The following is an 18,808-nucleotide window of genomic DNA, read 5'->3' on the forward strand; positions in this document are numbered from 1 at the left end:
GTCCTTCCAACTAATATTCAGGACTGATTTCCTTTAGGATTGACTGGTTTGATCTCCTTACAGTCCAAAGGACTCTCAAGAGTCTTCTCCAACACCACAGTTCAAAAGCATCAATTCTTTGGTGCTAAGCTTTCTTTATAGTCTAACTCACATCTATCCATGACTATTAGAAAAGCCATAGCTTAGTATAGATGAACCTTTGTTGGCAAAGTAATGTCTCTGCTTTAATATGTTATCTAGGTTGGTCATAGCTTTAAAAAAAATATCTTACATTTTAATAACCTTTAAATAAGTCATTGATCTTACAAAGCATCCCAATAGTTAAATAATGGACCCCCAAAATCAACTCCAGTGGCCTCAACTGATGATAAGGAGATCAAACTTGGGAGGTTAGATGAAAATTAACTTAGTTATCAGTAAAACCCATGGGCTTCTGTAGTTGCTCAGACAGTAAAGAATTTACCTGCATTCAATCCCTGGGTTTGGAAGATCCCCTGGAAAAGGGAATGGCTACCCACTACAGTATTCTTGCCTGGAAAATTCCATAGACAGAGGACACTGGTGGGCTACAGTCCATGGGGTCACAAAGAGTCAAAGAGTCAAACATGACTGAGCAACTGACACTCTCACTTTCACTTTTTAAGTAAAACACAGGTTTTACTGAGCCTAAAAATTAGTTCTCTTGTTACTGTCCTTGCTGTGTCCTCTAATAATGGCACTTGAGAGCTGGAGAAGTATGTTCTTCAGTGACTCTTAGGGCAGAATAAAGTGAACTCTAGATACTTTCCCCACTTCACTTTCTCTATGTAACGTTTGTCTTCACATACTATTAAAATATTCTTTAAAAAGTATAATCACTTCATTAAACTAGATTTTCAATCATTCAACAAAGATTAATTGTGCACCTGCTGTGTGTTTGGATCTATAGTAGGTATTATGAAGAGATGGAAAAATGAGTCAGTCTCCTATATGGAACTACAAAATTCAGGAAAGAATAGTTGATTCTCTCTATAAAGTACTTTCACAAACATGATCTCCTTTGAGCCTGCCAATGTTATAGAAAATCTTTTATGATTATGGGAGGGTTTTTGGTGATAGTATTTTTTTCAGATTTTAAGTATATTTGATTTATATTAGTTGCAAGTGTATACCTGAGTGATTCAGTATTTTACAGGTTATGCTTCATTTAAAGCTATTTCAGAATAATGGCTATATTTCCCCATGCTGTTCAATATATCCTTGTTGCTTACCTATCTTAAACACAATCATTTGTATCTCTTAATTTTGTATCCCTCTCTTGCCCCTTCCCCTTCACTCTTCGCACTGGTAACCACTAGTTTGTTTTCTATATGTGATGATATTATTTAACCAATATTTCAGTCATGTCGCTGTCTATTGGAAGAGAGAGTAGAAATTGTTAGGCTGGTTGACAAATCATTCATTCATTCATTCATTCTCTCATGAGTCAACAAAAAGATTTGAGTGCTGTATTCCAGATACTGTGCTAGTAACTGGGAAAACAGTTGGTATCAAACAGATAGTATACTACTCTCAGGAACTCAAGGCTGGTGGGAAAGTAAATAGGTTCACAAATGAGTATGTAATTATAAGATATGATAAATGCTGTGAAGGAAAAGGAAGGAATGCCATGAGAGAGTATTACAAGGAGACTTGATTTAGATTGGAGAATTAGAAGAGGTTTCTCCAAGAAGTAAAATTTCAGCTGAGAACTGGAGGATGCACAATGGTTAGGCAAGGAGTGGGGAAAGGACCACCTGTGAAATGGATGCAGGAAAGAGGACAACTCACTTCAGGTACTGATGAACATCAAGTCAGAGCCTGCAGCCGCGGGAGACAGAAATGGAGCTGAAGCTGGGAGGTGGTTACACAGCTTTGTGGTTGGGTTCCCAGTCTATGCAGCCATACAACACTCTTTCACTTATATGCTAAGTCGTATGTTACAGGAAGAGGATCTAACGAGTTTAGATGTAGGAAGGCTGACATTGGTTATTGTTGATTTCTTCTCTTATCGTTTTGATGCCATTGTCTACCTGTTGCCCTGGGTGTTCTCCAAATCTGCAGCTGGACCGTACAGATCTTGCTTCTGTCAATTATCCGTTTCTGTAGTTACTTGGATTACATCAAGTTATGCCTGGATATTTGACAGCTCTAAAGCTCAGACTTGTACCAAGTCAGAAACCTGGAAGCAATAGTGGGTTTCTGCTCTAAAATAAGATTAAGTGGCAATTTTCTCCTTATTTTAACAAGGATGACTAGAGTAGAGCAAATCACTCATCAATAAGGGTATAAAATCAGGTAACAAATTGTATCTTGGCATCTTTCTCCTGCTTCCTTCTCTTCTCTTTCCTCCCCTCCCTCTTTCTCTTCCCTCCTTCCTTTAGAAAACATGTACAGAGAAGTTCATAAAATGTAGATATTCTGTTTAATATTTATAGAGCACAATCTTCACACAATCTTTACCCAGGATACAAGATAGAATGTTCTAGCACTCCAAAGTCCCCAGGGGGTCCCTGCCCTAAGTAAGATCCTCCCTCCATGCCAGAGATAATCACTACCCTGTTGTGGTATCCTATTATGGGATTATGCTGCCCCCATACTTACATCTACCATACATCTGCAGAGTTTTACCAAGTTTACCTGGTGGGAGATACCTGATGCCAAAATGTTGACCCAGAAGAAATAACACTGAATAATCAGTGTTGCAAACCCAAATCCACAGAATGACTGTAATCACGGTTAATTTCCTTGCCTTTCTTTATAATTTTACACCTAATAATGCACGTTTAAAGAACATAGTTTAATTTTTCTTGGTTTGCAACTTTATATAAATGGAATCCGTCTTCCCAGGTGGCTCAGTGGTAAAGAATCTGCTTGCCAATATAAGAAATGCAGGAGACATGGGTTTAAGCCCTGGGTCAGGAAGATCCCCTGGAGGAGGAAATAGCAACCCACTCCAGTATTCTTGCTTGGAGAATAATACAGTGATTAGTTTATAAATTTACATTCATACAATACGATCTACTGCCCACAATAACACTTTTTTAAATAATCCTTTATAGCAATTTTCACCTTCCAGTGAAAGTTTCTCTTTAGTATAGGACATAGTTTAGGGTCAATGCTGCTGCTGCTGCTGTTAAGTCACTTCAGTTGTGTCCGACTCTGTGGGACCCCATAGGCGGCAGCCCACCAGGCTCCCCTGTCCCTGGGATTCTCCAGGCAAGAACACTGGAGTGGGTTGCCATTTCCCTCTCCAATGCATGAAAGGGAAAAGTGAAAGTGAAGTCGCTCAGTCGTGTCCGACTCTTAGCGACCCCATGGACTGTAGCCCACCAGGCTCCTCCATCTATGGGATTTTCCAGGCAAGAGTACTGGAGTGGGCTGCCTTTGCCTTCATTCAATTGTCATATCTCTTTAGTTTTCTCTAATCAGGGATAATTCCTTTTTTAAAAATATAATAATAATTTTTGTAATATATACATTTCCCTACTCTGTTTTAAATAGAATTTTCCTCATTTTGTGTTTGTTTGGTTCAACACTATTTCTTAAGATTTATCCATGCTGTATTTTTGAAGTTTCTTCATTTTTATTGCTAAAATCATGTATATAACATTTTAAACACATGGATGTAAATGTCGCAGTTAATAATCACTTCACATGTGTGGTTATAACTTTTGTTAAATAAATTAACTGCACTATTGTAATACTGAATTTTCCTTTTCTGAGAAAAATTCCCACCAGTACATCTACAGAGTTCACCCAGTTTACCTGGTGGAAGCTACCTGATGCTGAAACGGTGGCCCAGAAGAAAGAAGCACTCTCTGAATAATCAGGATTGCAAACCCAAACCCACAGAATGATTGTAATCACAATCCTAAGGCTTCAGTTTTAAGTATCTGTTCTGAAAAGACACAAAATTATCAGTCACTGAAGCCATTGAACTAGGATCAGGGGATATTAGGATATGCAGTTAATTGGAAAATGACTAGTGATGGATAAACCTCAGAACTCTAATATCCAGGGATGCTTATGTGAGACTTTTAAAAATACTTTTAATCAAATGGGCTCAAATCCTTTTGGTTAAACCCTTTTCCTCAATTACAGGTTCTCTTTCTACTCAAACCAACCAGAATTCATATGTTATTTGCCTTGCCTCCATCAAGATATTCTTTCTCATGTTGAAGAGTGATCGTCTTTGTTGATACTTCACTTTGAAGTCAGTACAGGGTTGCAGTACATGACGACTTTTACGATAATAACCTTACATTCAAGGCAAAAGAATTTCGAAAACTAATTTGGTTCCAGGAAGTGGTTTTAACTTTCATTCTTCCATGTTCAAATTCTATATTTATCTGTCACTTGCTTTAAAAAAGGTAGATGCTTGAACATTTAATATGTATATTTCCAACTTCTCTGGAACTCTAGCTTTATTCGTAATTCTTTTCAATTGATTCAGATTTTTGGCTCATAGACTATATTTCCTTCTTTCTGGACTAGATGCCTCTCCTTAAGAAATTGATTACTGATGATTAGAAACAAAGTCTGGCACCGTGCTAGGTAATTCTGGCTTGATCCTAACAAAGGTATTGACTGGATCAAGAGATAAATGGAAGGCAGAGGATTATTGTCATTTTGGTCATAAATAAAAGATTTTGATTTAATGATATGTTAGAATTTTGATTATCTTTAGAGATTCTGGAGAGAATTCATAATAATAGAAATTGCTGGAGAGAAAAATAATACAGGTATCTTTTTGCAGTGGGGTGAAAGAAGAAGTAAAACATTGTAATTTGAAGACAGCAGTTGGGCAGGCAAAAGGGTTTCCACGTCCACAGATGACTCATTTTGGGAATAATGAGATGTAAGTTTCAAACAATGCGGCTATACAAAAGTATCAGATTTCAAGAAAGTAAATTTTGGGGAATTAAGAAATCTGGTGAATAAGGTGCAATAAGAGGAAGTATAAAATTCACGAGCATGAAAGCAGCTGAAGAATCTTTTGAGACACCATAATTAAAGCTCAAAGAACTGCGGGCCTTCTGAAAAAAAAAAAAAGAAGAATGTGGAACTTAACAAAAATAGTATGTGCATAACACATTGGGGAAAGCAAGGAGAGTTGTGTAAAGATCTGAGACAGACAAACAAATCATTACAGAACGATTGTCTTGTTTGCTAAATGGAAATGATGGGGGAGCTGGGGAGGGCTGCACAAAAGAGAAATGAACACAGAAAATTCTTTGAAGACTGCTAAAAAAATGGACAGAAAGAACAAAAACTGGGTATTTTTAGTCATGGGTGATGGTTGGGGAAAAGGGTGGTAAAACAGGTTTTAATCCAGAATAAAAAAGGAATTAAAAACAAAAAGACAAGTTTCAGAGAAGAAAAGCTTAAAATTGCTAAAATGATTAATTTTAAGCAGTTTACCTCTTCAAAGGAGAAAGTACATGGACAACTGGGAACAATTAAATTGTAGCTTAATAAATTATGAGCTTTCTAGATTTGGTTAGATGAATGATTCAAGTGCATAAGGCTGTGAAATAGAGGATTTGGGGGAAAGTTCAGGAAGATTCCTTCAGTCCAAAGAAACAAATGGTTTGGGTCTAAGAGAGACCTAAGAGCAGAATCAGCATGGAGAAAGCCATTTGGAAGGAAGCAGGAAACGGGGCATTTTCCCTTGTGATCGAATGAAATAGACAAATACACAGATTAACAGACATGTAAATAGAATATACAAACCAATTGTTTTTCTTTGTGATGAAATTAATCCCACTCAACATTTGTTGTATTCTCCTTCCTGGTTAGATATTACTCATCTCTAAGCTTTCTCTAATGCTGACTCTCAGAGATATAACCATCAGAGGAAGAATGAGGAGCAGGTGATAGAATCTGGATGGCTGAAAGAAGTCAAATATTATTGAGGAGACTGGTGGGCTACAGTCCATGGGGTCACAAACAGTCATACATGACTGAGTGACTAACACACACACACACAAACACACACACACACATGACCACGGATCCTGTGATGTGTGCCAACATGTCATCTAAAATGCCAGCAGAACCAATCACCTCAGCAGCTACATCTTCAAGGGAGGACCTCAGACAGCAAATCTGCAGCAAATCTCTTGGGGAGATTTAGGGATGGGAACAAATTTCTATGTGGATGAATGCTATACCTGAGGAAGGCTGAAGAGTTACCTTTAGAAAATGTGTCATTACTGAATCAGATTCATGTTATTGGATTGAGCTAAGAGTTTCTTTACTAACCGGACTGATGTGTATTCATGAGGAAAACCAACCATAGAAATAAAGGAGTCATATTCATCTGAGGGTGAGCAAGACAGATCGTTCTGTGCTAGGGGTTGCTTGAAACAGGTGTGTTGTCTCTGTTCACAACTAACTTCTTGCCTTGAAATTAGTTTTCAGGTGAAACAAATTTAACTTCCTGAGGTGGGAATGATAGTTTCTTGAAGCAAAAGTTTGCGGTGGAAAAGCGGTTTTAGTAAGGACATCTCTACCCATGGGCTTCCCTGGTGGCTCAGAGAGTAAAGTGTCTGCCTGCAATATGGGAGACCTGGGTTCCATCCCTGGGTTGGGAAGACCCCCTTGAGAAGGAAATGGCATTCCACTCCAATACTCTTGTCTGGAAAATCCCGTGGATGGAGGAGCCTGGTAGGCTACAGCCCAGATGGTCGCAAAGAGTTGGACACGACTGAGCAACTTCACTTTCACTTTTTCTCTACTCATCTTCATGAGACTGGAAGACTAGGAGAGACCTCCAAGATCATTAAACCTGTTTCACGTATTGTCCAGATGAGGCTGGGTGTTTAAGTAGTCTGTGCTAGGTCTTACTGATAGGTAGAAGAGAGGCTGAGCCTTGAGCCAGGACTCCAGCCTTCTAGAATAGTGTGTCAACTCTACTAGGCTGAATCTGTATTCTTATTTTTTTTAAATTATTTTTAATTTGATGATGATTGCTTTATAATGTTATATTGATTTCTGCCATACAACAACATGAATCAGCCATAAGTATAGATGTGTTTCCTCCCTCCTGAACCTGCCTCCCACCACCACCCCATCCTACCTCTGTACACTGGGTTGAGCTCCCTGTGTTATACAGCAGCTTCCCACTAACTATTTTACGTATGGTAATATGTATGTTTCAGTGTTACTCTCTCAGTCCATCCCACCCTCTCCTTCCCCTGCTGTGTTCATAAGTCTGTTCTCTGTGTCTCTCTCTACTCCTGCCCTGCAAATAGGTTCATCAGTACCATTTTTCTAGATTATGCATTCTTTGATTTTCATGTTCTGTAGACCAAGACTTGAGGTCATGGACTTGGTTATGATCTCTCTTGGCATTATATCCCAGTATGTGAAGTATGTGCACTGTGCATTTGAAATAAACTAGCCACTAGGATCTGTTGACAGCGTGTACCCAAAATAGACTTGTGCAATGAAATTAATGCTGTGCAAAATCCTCAGTCCTTTTAAGAATATTTCTCTGTAAACTCTTTGGAAAACAACCCTCTTTAAAAAAATCAAGTTCAGTCATCACCATTCCAGTTTGGGGAATTCTTTATCTGTTAGTGTTTTTACAGGGCATAAATTAAAATGCATAAAACAATTGCTATTATTTTCCCACACCACTGAATGGGAAATTAATAGAGTCTAGGACTTCCCTAGTGGCTCAGATGGTAAAGCCTCTGCCTACAATGCAGGAGACCTGGGTTCAATCCCTGGGTCAGGAAGATCCTCTGGAGAAGGCAATGGCACCCTACTCCAGTACTTTTGCCTGGAAAATCCCATGGACAGAGGAGCCTGGTAAGCTATAGTCTGTGGGGTCGCAAAGAGTCAGACACGACTGAGTGACTTCACTTTCAGTTTTACTTTCACTTTCAGGGTTGAAAAGGACTTCCCAGTTGGCACTAGTGGTAAAAAAAAAAAAAACCTGCCTGCCAATGCAGGAGATAAGAGATGTGGGTTTGATCCCTGGGTTGGGAAGATCCCCTGGAGAAGGAAATGGCAACCCACTCCAATATTCTTGCCTGTGAAATCCCATGGACAGAGGAGCCTGGCAGGCTACAGTCCACAGGGTTGCAAAGAGTTGGGCACGATTGAAATGACTTAACATGCAGATATGAAAATGATATAACATGATGCAAACCTACTTTTTAAAGAAAATGAATATAGCAATTGCATAAAGTTCTGTATTTGGAAATTCATTAAATTCATTCATACCCCAGTGAGTCTATACCCACTCATGTACACAAAGAAAAAGTATTCTTCCTAAAAGAAATAAGTCAGATGGAATTGTGGGATGAGGGAAATAGAATGGGGAGAAGATCAATGATTGAAAATTGAACAACCAGCTAGGATGAAGGAAATACTAATACATATTTGTAGAGGAAACTTTGAAATTCTCATGAAGCTTCTCTGGCCTGTCTCTTTAGCCTCTATTCTCAGAGGCTGGAATTTCAAAATGATTTATGCAGAGAGTAATTACATCTAGTTAGGGATCTTCCTTATGTTTCTGTGCCTTTGTGCAGACCTGATAAGCATATGCCTATGATACCTGGCAATGTCACTCACTACGTCTTCTGGCTAGCATGTACTACATTGGTGAAGGAGACTTCCTACCCGACCATGACAATAGCTTCTGTAACATCTGAGGTCTAATGAACAACACTGATATATGGAGTCTTCATGGCATGTGAGGAGTTCCCAGGTAGTGCTAGTGGTAAAGAACTGGCTTACCAATGCAGGAGATGTAAGAGACATGGGTTCAATCCTGGGTTGGGAAGATCCCTTGGAGGAGGGCATTACAGTGCATTCCAGTATTCTTGTCTGGAGAATCCCATGAACAGTGGAGCCTGGTGGGCTACAGTCCATAGGGTCACAAAGAGTTGGTCACAACTGAAGTGACTTATCAGGTATATGGCCTGTGAAGAGTAGATCACACTGGAAATGAGTTTCACAAAGGAACCATCATAAAGACAACTCAAGAAACACTACAGTTGTTTCTCTCTAGGCAAGGAACAGGAAGTACAAAGTATGATGAGACTTTCTGGCCATCCATCTCTGGACTCATGGAAAGACTAACTTACAGAAAAGCCAAGGAAAGCCTTCTTCTACTCAAAGCTTGCCAAACGTGAAATGAAAACACAGTGGCAGAAGTGGAAGGAGCCTTGCAACTCTCTTAACTATTTCTTGCCTGAACTTCCAGAAAAGGTTTATGCAAATGCTAGTGAATATATACAACTATATCTATGGATATAACTACTTTTATCTCCATACCTGTTCTTCTCTTTGCTTGTACAAATGAGATTGTTGTTGTTCAGTCACTCAGTTGTGTCTGACTCTTTGGGACCCCATGGATTGTAGCATGCCAGGCTTCCCTGTCCTTCACCATCTCCCAGAGTTTGCTCAAACTCATGTCCATTGAGTCAGTGATGCCATGTAACCATCTTGTTGTCTGTCATTCCCTTTTCCTCCTGCCTTCAATCTTTCCCAGCATCATGGTCTTTTCCAATGAGTCGGCTCTTCTCATCAGGAGGCCAAAGTATTGGAACTTCAGCTTCAGCATCAGTCCTTACAATGAATATTCAGGATTGATTTCCTTTAGGATTGACTGGTTAGATCTCTTTGTAGTCCAAGGGACTCTCAAGAGTCTTCTCCAGCACCACAGTTCAAAAGCATCAATTCTTCATCACTCAGCTTTCTTTATGGTCCAACTTAGGCATCCATCCTACTGGAAAAACCATAGCTTTGACTATATGGACTTTTGTTGGCAAGTAGTATCTCTGTTTTTAAATATGCTGCCTAGTGATTACAGACTACATATTTCTTTTACTTTGATCTTAGGAGATTTTATTTGAAATAACATATATAAATCTAATTACCCTCTTTTAATAGCTGCTCAATATTCTGCTGTAGAGAGGTATCATAATTTCTTGGTACAATTAATTTTTTTTTTAGAATTTTGGTATACATTCATCCGTTTATTCAGGAGACTATATCCATTGTATTTATTGAGTCAAAAGCATGCATATTTAGAATTTTGATAGATATTGCCTAACTGTTCTCTCAAAATGTTGCACTATTTTGTATGTTCATCAACAATCAATGAAAGAACCTGTCCTCCAAAGCTATCAGACATGTACAACTTTCATTAAGGTTCTGCTGCTGCTGCTGCTAAGTTGCTTCAGTCATGTCCGACTCTGTGCGACCCCATAGACGGCAGCCCACCAGGCTCCCCCGTCCCTGGGATTCTCCAGGCAAGAATACTGGAGTGGGTTGCCATTTGCTTCTCCAATGCATGAAAGTGAAAAGTGAAAGTGAAGTCGTTCAGTCATGCCCAACTTTTAGCGACCCCATGGACTGGAACCTACCAGGCTCCTCTGTCCATGGGATTTTCCAGGCAAGAGTACTGGAGTGGGGTGCCATTGCCTTCTCCCATTAAGGTTCTATGCATTTATAAACTTTCATTATATAATTGAGAAAATAAAAGAATCCCACTGTCTTGACTTGCATATATTTAACTATGTGTAAAATTAAGTATCTTTTACATATTTTTTGGCTATTTGTATTTCATCTTCTTTGAACAACCCATTGATCATATTTTTCTATCAAGTTGTACATTGTTTTTACTGATGGTGGAAAATCTTGCCTTTTTCTGTTTTTCATTTGTTTTTTTGAGCTATCTATCTATCTGTCTCCTACCTACATACACTCATAAACATTTTCCTTTAGATGTTTCAAACTTTTTCTTTATGCCTGGTACATTTTGTGGAATGCTAGAAAGTTTTTAGAATTAGTGAACTTAAAAACTGGATTTAAGTTCAATTTTTTCTTTGTCTTTTTCAGTGTTTCTAAAATGAAGCGTCCACGGACTTCTCCAACCAATGCCAATTTGATAAAGTTCTAGAGTTGAAGCTCTGAAGAGGTGCAGAATGAAAATACCCATCCCTTTTGGGAATGCTGATTAAATTCATTAAGGAAGGGATGCTGCTTTTCTTCCACAAGAGAGAACTCTTTTCTAAAGGGGGAAAGGAGTTGGGCTTAAAGATTATCATGCTTAACTCTACAAAGAAACGTTCAGCAAAGGATTTGCCATCTGAACTTGAGAAAATTTTCAGTATTCCCTAAAGGAAGAATGGCTTGTTTCCAGATGGCAAAATAGGGACAGCAGCATTATTCAGGGTGAAGAAGGTCTCTGTCATATGTCAAGTTTACATACCAGAAGAATATAGTGCATAGTGAGAGACTTATGCAGTTGAATATATTCTCATAAGAGCTAATATAAAAAGTTTAAATGTGCTCTGACCACCACCAGGCAACAAACACATATGCCCATCCATATTACTCAAACTCATTAAATAACATACAATTTATATAAATAACAAAAATGTTGAAATTTTATGATCTTTCTTACCTTAACATAGTTGTTTCTGAGCTTTAATAAAGAATTAGTGGGACGTCTAAGATGTTGGAACAAAGACAAGGGCTATGAAAGTGAAAGTGAAGTCACTCAGTCGTGTCCGACTCTTTGCAACCCCATGGACTGTAGCCTACCAGGCTCCTCAGTCCATGGGATTTTCCAGGCAAGAGTACCGGAGTGGGTTGCCATTTCCTTCTCCAGATTATATTGTTAAGGCCAAGGATCATGGAAGGACCATCCACCTCCACCTGCATCAATTCCACACCTACATCTGCATACTGATAGATGAGGAGAGACCTAGGGTGATTGCAGCCTAAAAGTCCTTGCTGTGTCTTCTCTTCACCCTTCTCTGGGTGCTTAAGCAGTGTTTATAATCTTAAACTGTTGAAAACCACATGTGTTTTCCTCTAAGCCAGAGTGTTCTAATCCTTACCAATGCAAAAAACAGTACTTTACTGTAAAATTTGTCCTATGTAATTAAATGATGTAAATGCAAAACAACTGGTAGACTTAAACATTTTTTATTCTAATTTTTAAAAATTTTATATAAAAATTATATGATTTTTAAAGGTTATTTTCTGTTTAAGTTATTGATCCTACAAAATATTGGCTATATTCCCTATGTTGTACTATATATCCTTGAGCCTATTGTACACCTAATAGTTCATACTTCCCATTCCCCCACCTCTGTATATTCCCTCTCTGCATCTCTCCACTGTTAACCACTATTTGTTCTCTGAATCTGTGAGTTTGCTTCTTTTTTGTTACAGTCAGTAGTTTGTTGTATTTTTAAGATTCCACTTATAAGTGCTACTGTACAGTATTTGCTTTTCTGATTTATCTCACTTAGCATAATGCCCACCAAGGTATCCATGTGGCTGCAGATGGCAAAATTTCATTCTTTTTAATAGGCTGAATAGTATTGCATTCATCTTCTTCATCCATTCATCTATTGGTGGACATTTGGGTTGTTTCCATATCTTGGAAATTTTAAACAATGCTGTTGTGAACATTGGGGTGCACATGTCTTTTTGAATTAGTATTTTTGTTTTCTCAGGATTGGAATTACTGGATCATATGATAGTTCTATTTTTAGTTTTTTGAGAATACTTTATACTGTTTTCAACAGTAGCTCACCAATTTACATTTTCACCAACAGTGTAGGAGGGTTCCCTTTTTTCCACATCCTTGCCAACATTTGTTATTTGTATTCTTTTGGATGATGGCATTCTAACAGGGGTGAGGTGATATCTTATTGTGGTTTTGATTTGCATTTCTCTGATAATTAGCGATGCTCTTGATGAAAGTGAAAATGGAGAGTGAAAAAGTTAGCCTAAAGCTCAACATTCAGAAAATGAAGATCATGGCATCCAGTCCCATCACTTCATGGGAAATAAATGAGGAAACAGTGGAAACACTGTCAGACTTTATTTTTTTGGGCTCCAAAATGACTGCAGATGGTGACTGCAGCCATGAAATTAAAAGATGCTTACTCCTTGGAAGGAAAGTTATGACCAACCTAGATAGCATATTCAAAAGCAGAGACATTACTTTGCCAACAAAGGTCCATCTAGTCAAGGCTATGGTTTTTCCTGTGGTCATGTATGGATGTGAGAGTTGGATTGTGAAGAAGGCTGAGTGCCAAAGAATTGATGCTTTTGAACTGTGGTATTGGAGAAGACTCTTGAGAGTCCCTTGGACTGCAAGGAGATCCAACCAGTCCATTCTGAAGGAGATGAGCCCTGGGATTTCTTTGGAAGGAATGATGCTAAAGCTGAAAGTCCAGTATGACTCATTGGAAAAGACTCTGATGCTGGGAGGGATTAAGGGCAGGAGGAGAAGGGGATGACAGAGGATGAGATGGCTGGATGGCATCACTGACTGGATGGACATGAGTCTGGGTGAACTCCGGGAGTTGGTGATGGACAGGGAGGCCTGGCGTGCTGCAATTCATGGGGTCTCAAAGAGTCGGACACGACTGAGCTACTGAACTGAACTGAACTGAACTGGAGCATCTTTTCATGTACCTGTTGGCTATCTGCATTTTGTCTTTGGAAAATGTCTGTCTGGTTCTTCTGCCAGTTTTTTTTTTTCTGTTTTTTGTTTTTCTTTTTTGACATTGAATTATATGGTCTGTTTATGTACAATGGATATTAATGTCTTATCAGTCTTATCATTCACAAATATTTTCTCCCGATAAGTAGCTGGTCTTTTCATTTTGTTGATGGTTTTCTTTGCTGTTTAAAAGCTTGTAAGTTTAACTAGGTTCTATTTGTTTATTTTTGCTTTTATTTTCTTTAGCAGGTAAATTCAAAAAAATAGCGCTGCAATTTATGTCAGAGTGTTCTACCTAAGTTTTTCTCAAGGAGTTTTATAGTGTCTGGTTTTACATTTAGGTGTTTAATCCATTTTGAGTTTATTTTTGTGTATGGTGTTAAAGAAGGTTCTAATTTCATTCTTCTACATGTAGATGTCCAGTTTTTTTTTTAGTACCACTTTTAAAAGACTCTTTTCTTCATTGTATATTCTTGCCTTCTTTGTCATAGGTTAATTGGCCATAAGCATGTGGGTTTGTCTCTTGGCTCTCTATCCTGTCCCATTGGTCTATATGTCAGTTTTCATGCCAGTACCATACCATCTTGATTACTGTAGCTTTGCAATATGGTCTGAAGTCAGGGAGTGTGATTCCTCCAGCTGTGCTCTTCTTTCTCAAGGTTGTTTTGACTATTTGATGTCTTTTGTATTTGCATACAAAATTTAAAATTAAAGATAAAGAAAGAATAGGAAAAGCAGCAAAGGAAAGGCAACAAATCACATACAACGGAACAGATACTATAAGGCTATAGCTGACTTTTCAGCAGAAACTACAGGCCAGAAGGAAGTGTCACAATCTACAACTAAGAATACTCTATCCAGCAAGTCTCTTGTTCAGACTTAGTGGAGAAATCAAGGGCAGGAACAGAGTTGCATATGTAGAGAATGGACATGAGGACATGGCGGGGGAGGAAGGGAGGGTAGGATGGATTGGGAGATTAGGATTGACATATATACACTACCATGTGTAAAACAGATAACTAGTGGGAACCTTCTATATAGCATAGGGGGCTCAGCTGGGTGTTCTGTGATGACCTAAATGGGCGGGATGGGAGGTAGTAGGTGGAAGGTCCAAGAGGGAGGGGATATATGTATACACATAGCTGATTTGCTTCATTGCACAGTAGAAACTAGCACAGTGTTGAAAAGCCATTATATTCCAATTAAAAAAAAAGACTTACAGACAAGCAAAAGCTAAAAGAGCTTAGCACCACCAAATCAGCTTTACAACCAATGTTAAGGGGACTCCTCTAGGTGAAAAAGAAAAAGCCATTACTAGAAACAAGAAAATTATGAAATGAAAACTCTCATTAATAAAGGCAAACAGACAGTAAAAGTAGGAATCGATCGCAAATAAAGCCAGTAGGGAGGGTTAGGAAAAAGGTAGTAAAATCATCTATGTCTACAATAAACAATTAAGGGATACACAGAACAATTAGATGTAAAAGATAATATCAAAAGCAGTAATTATGAGGGGAGGAAAGTACAAATTCAGGGTTTTTAAAAAATGCATTTGAAATGAAGAGATCAGCAACTTAAAACGATCATGTATACACAGACTATGATACAAAAACCTCATGGTAACCACAAACCAAAAATCTGCAATAGATATACATAATAAATAAAAAAAGGAATCTAAACATAACACTAAAGATAGTAATTGGATCACAAGAATACAAAAGAAGAAGAAATGGAAAAAAAAAAAGACCTACAAGGCAAATCCAAAAGAATTAACAAAATGGCAATAAGAACATAAGTATCAATAGTTACTTTAAATGTAAACAGATTAAATGCTCCAACCAGAAGACACGGAGTGGATGAATGAATACAAAAACAAGGTACACATATATGCTGCATACAAGATACTCAATTCAGTTCTAGAGACACATACAGACTGAAAGTGAGGAGAAGGAAAAAAGACATTCCATGCAAATGGAAATCAAAAAAGCCAAGGTTCAGTTCAGTTCAGTCACTCAGTCGTGTCGGACTCTTTGCGACCCTATGACTCGCAGCACGCTAGGCCTCCCTGCCAGAGTTCACCCAAACTCATAAAGCCAAGGTAGCGATACTTATATCATACACTATAGACTTTAAAATATAGACTATTGAGACAAAAAGGGCAGTACATAATAACCAACAGAGAAATCCAAGAAAATATAACAATTGTAAATATACATGGATTCAACCCAACATCTCTTCAATACATAAGGCAAATATTAATGGACTTAAAAGGAGAAATCAGCAGTAACACAATTATAGTAGGGGACTTTAACACCCCATTTACATCAATGGGGCAGATCCTCCAGACAGAAAATCAATAAGGAAACAGAGGTCTTAAATAGCACATAGACCAAATGGACTTAATTTATACAGAGAACATTCCATCCCAAAGCAGCAGAATACATACTGTTTTCAAGTGCATATGGAAGGTTGTTTTGAAATGGTAGTTCAAAAGAAGTGTCCTTCTTATGTATAGTTTGTATTGCAGGCACTCTTATAATAATTTTTCCACAAAGTCCGGTTTATTCTCTGTAGCAGAGACGTCTTCCAAGATGATTGTGATGGAGAGGGGACCACTGTCAGGGCTGTAATGAAGAGCTAGATTTCCCAGGAGCACTGGAGCTAGGTGAAGCCTATGGGATGTATGAGGTCCTGCAGCAGCCAAATAGACAAGGGGGTTATAACTGTCTGGAGGGAAGGAGCAAGGATTGAACAAGAAAGGAAAGTGGCCTGAAAGAGTGGAAGCTGGTTTTAGGCACATGTTACAAGCAGTACTGACTGGTACCAGGGAAGGGCAGCAAAAAAGAAAGTTCCCATAGACCCACCTTAAAGACATCTTGTTTTGTCCATTCAGTGGGGAAGGTAGAAACAAAAGTATTAAAATAGAAGCCAGAGGGATGAATTGTGAAGGGGAGAGACTGATCTTCCAGGCACTAGAAGTTGTATGGGTGGGATTCGCTGGCCACCCTCTCTCTTGCTCTTTGTCCTTTTCCTCTAGTTTTGACTCTCTTTCAGTGGTTTTCCATATCTTTTCCTCTTTCTAATCCTTTGGCTTTTTTCATGTTCTCAGAGTATGTCTAGCTTTTTCCAGCATCTATTAATGGTGCTGTTCTGGCATAAAATATGACTACTTTTGCTAGATTTTCTCTTTTTTTGCCCCTAAAAATAGGAAAGCTCACCAAAGTTAATTCTAAGTTGCTTTGGTAAGAGCCTGGTAGTTTGACTGCCCCTCTATTTCCCCATCTTTACAGGACAGATCTCTTAACCAAAACTGTCAGCTCAGTCCCAATCTTAGTACTTAGAGAGTAAGTTCAGCAACTAATCATCCTACTGCTAGCCCTGCTCTTCCTCTGGGATGCTGGGCGTGTCCCTGGGTTGCTTTCTGCCTCGTTCTTGAGTTCCACCATGTAACCTGGGTCACACATTTGAGTTGTTGTTTTGTTATGTCCAATTCCTGTTCATGATACTCTGACAAGCTCTTTAAGCCTTGCAGGACCAGAGCCTTCCTTGGTTTTTGCCAGAATTGAAGGAATGAATGTTACCCCATTTGGGTTGCATAGTAGACTGGTTATCTGTCATCCACTTTGGACCACGCTGTTAGCCTGGCTGCTTATCTTTCCCTCCTCTCCATTGTCTAGGTATAATTCCCAGGGCCCCTCTAGCTCCCCATCAACCATTCTGCAGAGTATTCCTTTACTTTTGTTATTTGAAAATGCTAGGTCCATCTTTATTTAATAGAAGGCAAGCAATTCCATTAAGCACAGTTAGGTACCTTTATTCACAGCTGAATGCATCCGTTGATTCATGATACTGAAAAGATGGAATCCCCTCTTCCAAAAGTGGCTTAAAAGGATCTTCCAGAGTTAGCCATGTGTAGGGATCTTTCATATACCAAGCAAGACAAATACAAATTAGCTGCAATGGGGATCACATATTCAATTATTTTATTGAAAATATTGTTGTAGAAAATATTTCCAAAGAATACTTCAATGTTAACTGTTTTCTTCTTTTTATATTGAATTAATAGAATTTTGGAAAAGAAACAAACCTTTTAATTGATCTAGTATAGGATTTTCATGGTCCAGAAAAGGGAAATGGATTCCAAAGAGATTAAATGAATTGTTTAAGATTATGCAGCTTGTAATAAAATTGGGTCTAGAACTTGAATTTCCTGGTACTCTAGTGCTCTTTTTGTTGCCACACTCTTTCTGATTTCATCCCAGGTTAATAGAGGACAATGTCCCAAGAGATATGAGTTGCTCTCTATGCTGGCTACACATTTAGAACCATTAGAGAAGCTTTTAGAAATACAGATGCCTGGGGCCTATATTCACTGATTCTCACATTTACTTGGTCCAAGCTGAACTCTGAACTGGAGTAGTAGTTTTAAAAACTTCCCCCCAATGTAATGACAATTTATTTCTGGAGTTGAAGCTCATTGGAATAACAGATCAGGCAATTCTGTACATTTCTCTTTTAAACTTCATGATTTTTGTTGGTATCACAATACCACAACCATTTGTTGTTAAATATTACACCATGCAAACTTTTTACTTTTAACTAATTTTTGTTTAATATTTTTAAGTATTTAGAAAAAGAAAAAGAATAATAATTTATAAAGCATCGATGTCTCCACCACCCAGCATTGACACTTGTTCATATTTAATCACATTTGCTGAGTGTTTTAGAATTATATTAAAAACTGAAGTCAAACTCTGCAGACAAAGTTGAATCATGGCCTTTCGGGCTCTCATTTTATTCCCAGGTTTTCCTCTGTTATGATTACCTTAAAAGTCCAGACAAATGATTCACTCCCTTCTCTTCCTTTTCCTTCCTAAGAATCCAGAGGAAGGGCCTATTTGCAATAAGGAAAAGACCTGCTGAGCTATCAGAGAGCTTTAAGATTCTCCCAGTAAACAATGATATCCTGATGCTACAGAGTACATCAGCTGAGTCAGGATAGTAAATAGCTCATCCGCATTTTGGTAGGAGAAAGTGGCTTAGTGAGAAGTTTATGGAGGTCAATTTTCACACTCACGAAAGGACTTGGGAATCACAGACCACAGTCATGTATTTAAGAATGCAAAAATCCAATAGCCGAAGATATGCAGAGCTATTATTTTTCTTGGCTGGGACTAATCATTTTCTTCTTTTCCCCATAAATTGGGGTTTTAAAATGTTGTTGCTACTGCTTATTTCTCTTGGCACATGAGATGACTGAGTTTCTTTGTTCCCACTGCATTTTCTGTGGACCCTCTT

The sequence above is a fragment of the Bos mutus genome, chromosome 2 (genome assembly GCF_027580195.1).
Source record: "Bos mutus isolate GX-2022 chromosome 2, NWIPB_WYAK_1.1, whole genome shotgun sequence".
NCBI classification, from domain to species: Eukaryota; Metazoa; Chordata; class Mammalia; order Artiodactyla; family Bovidae; genus Bos; species Bos mutus.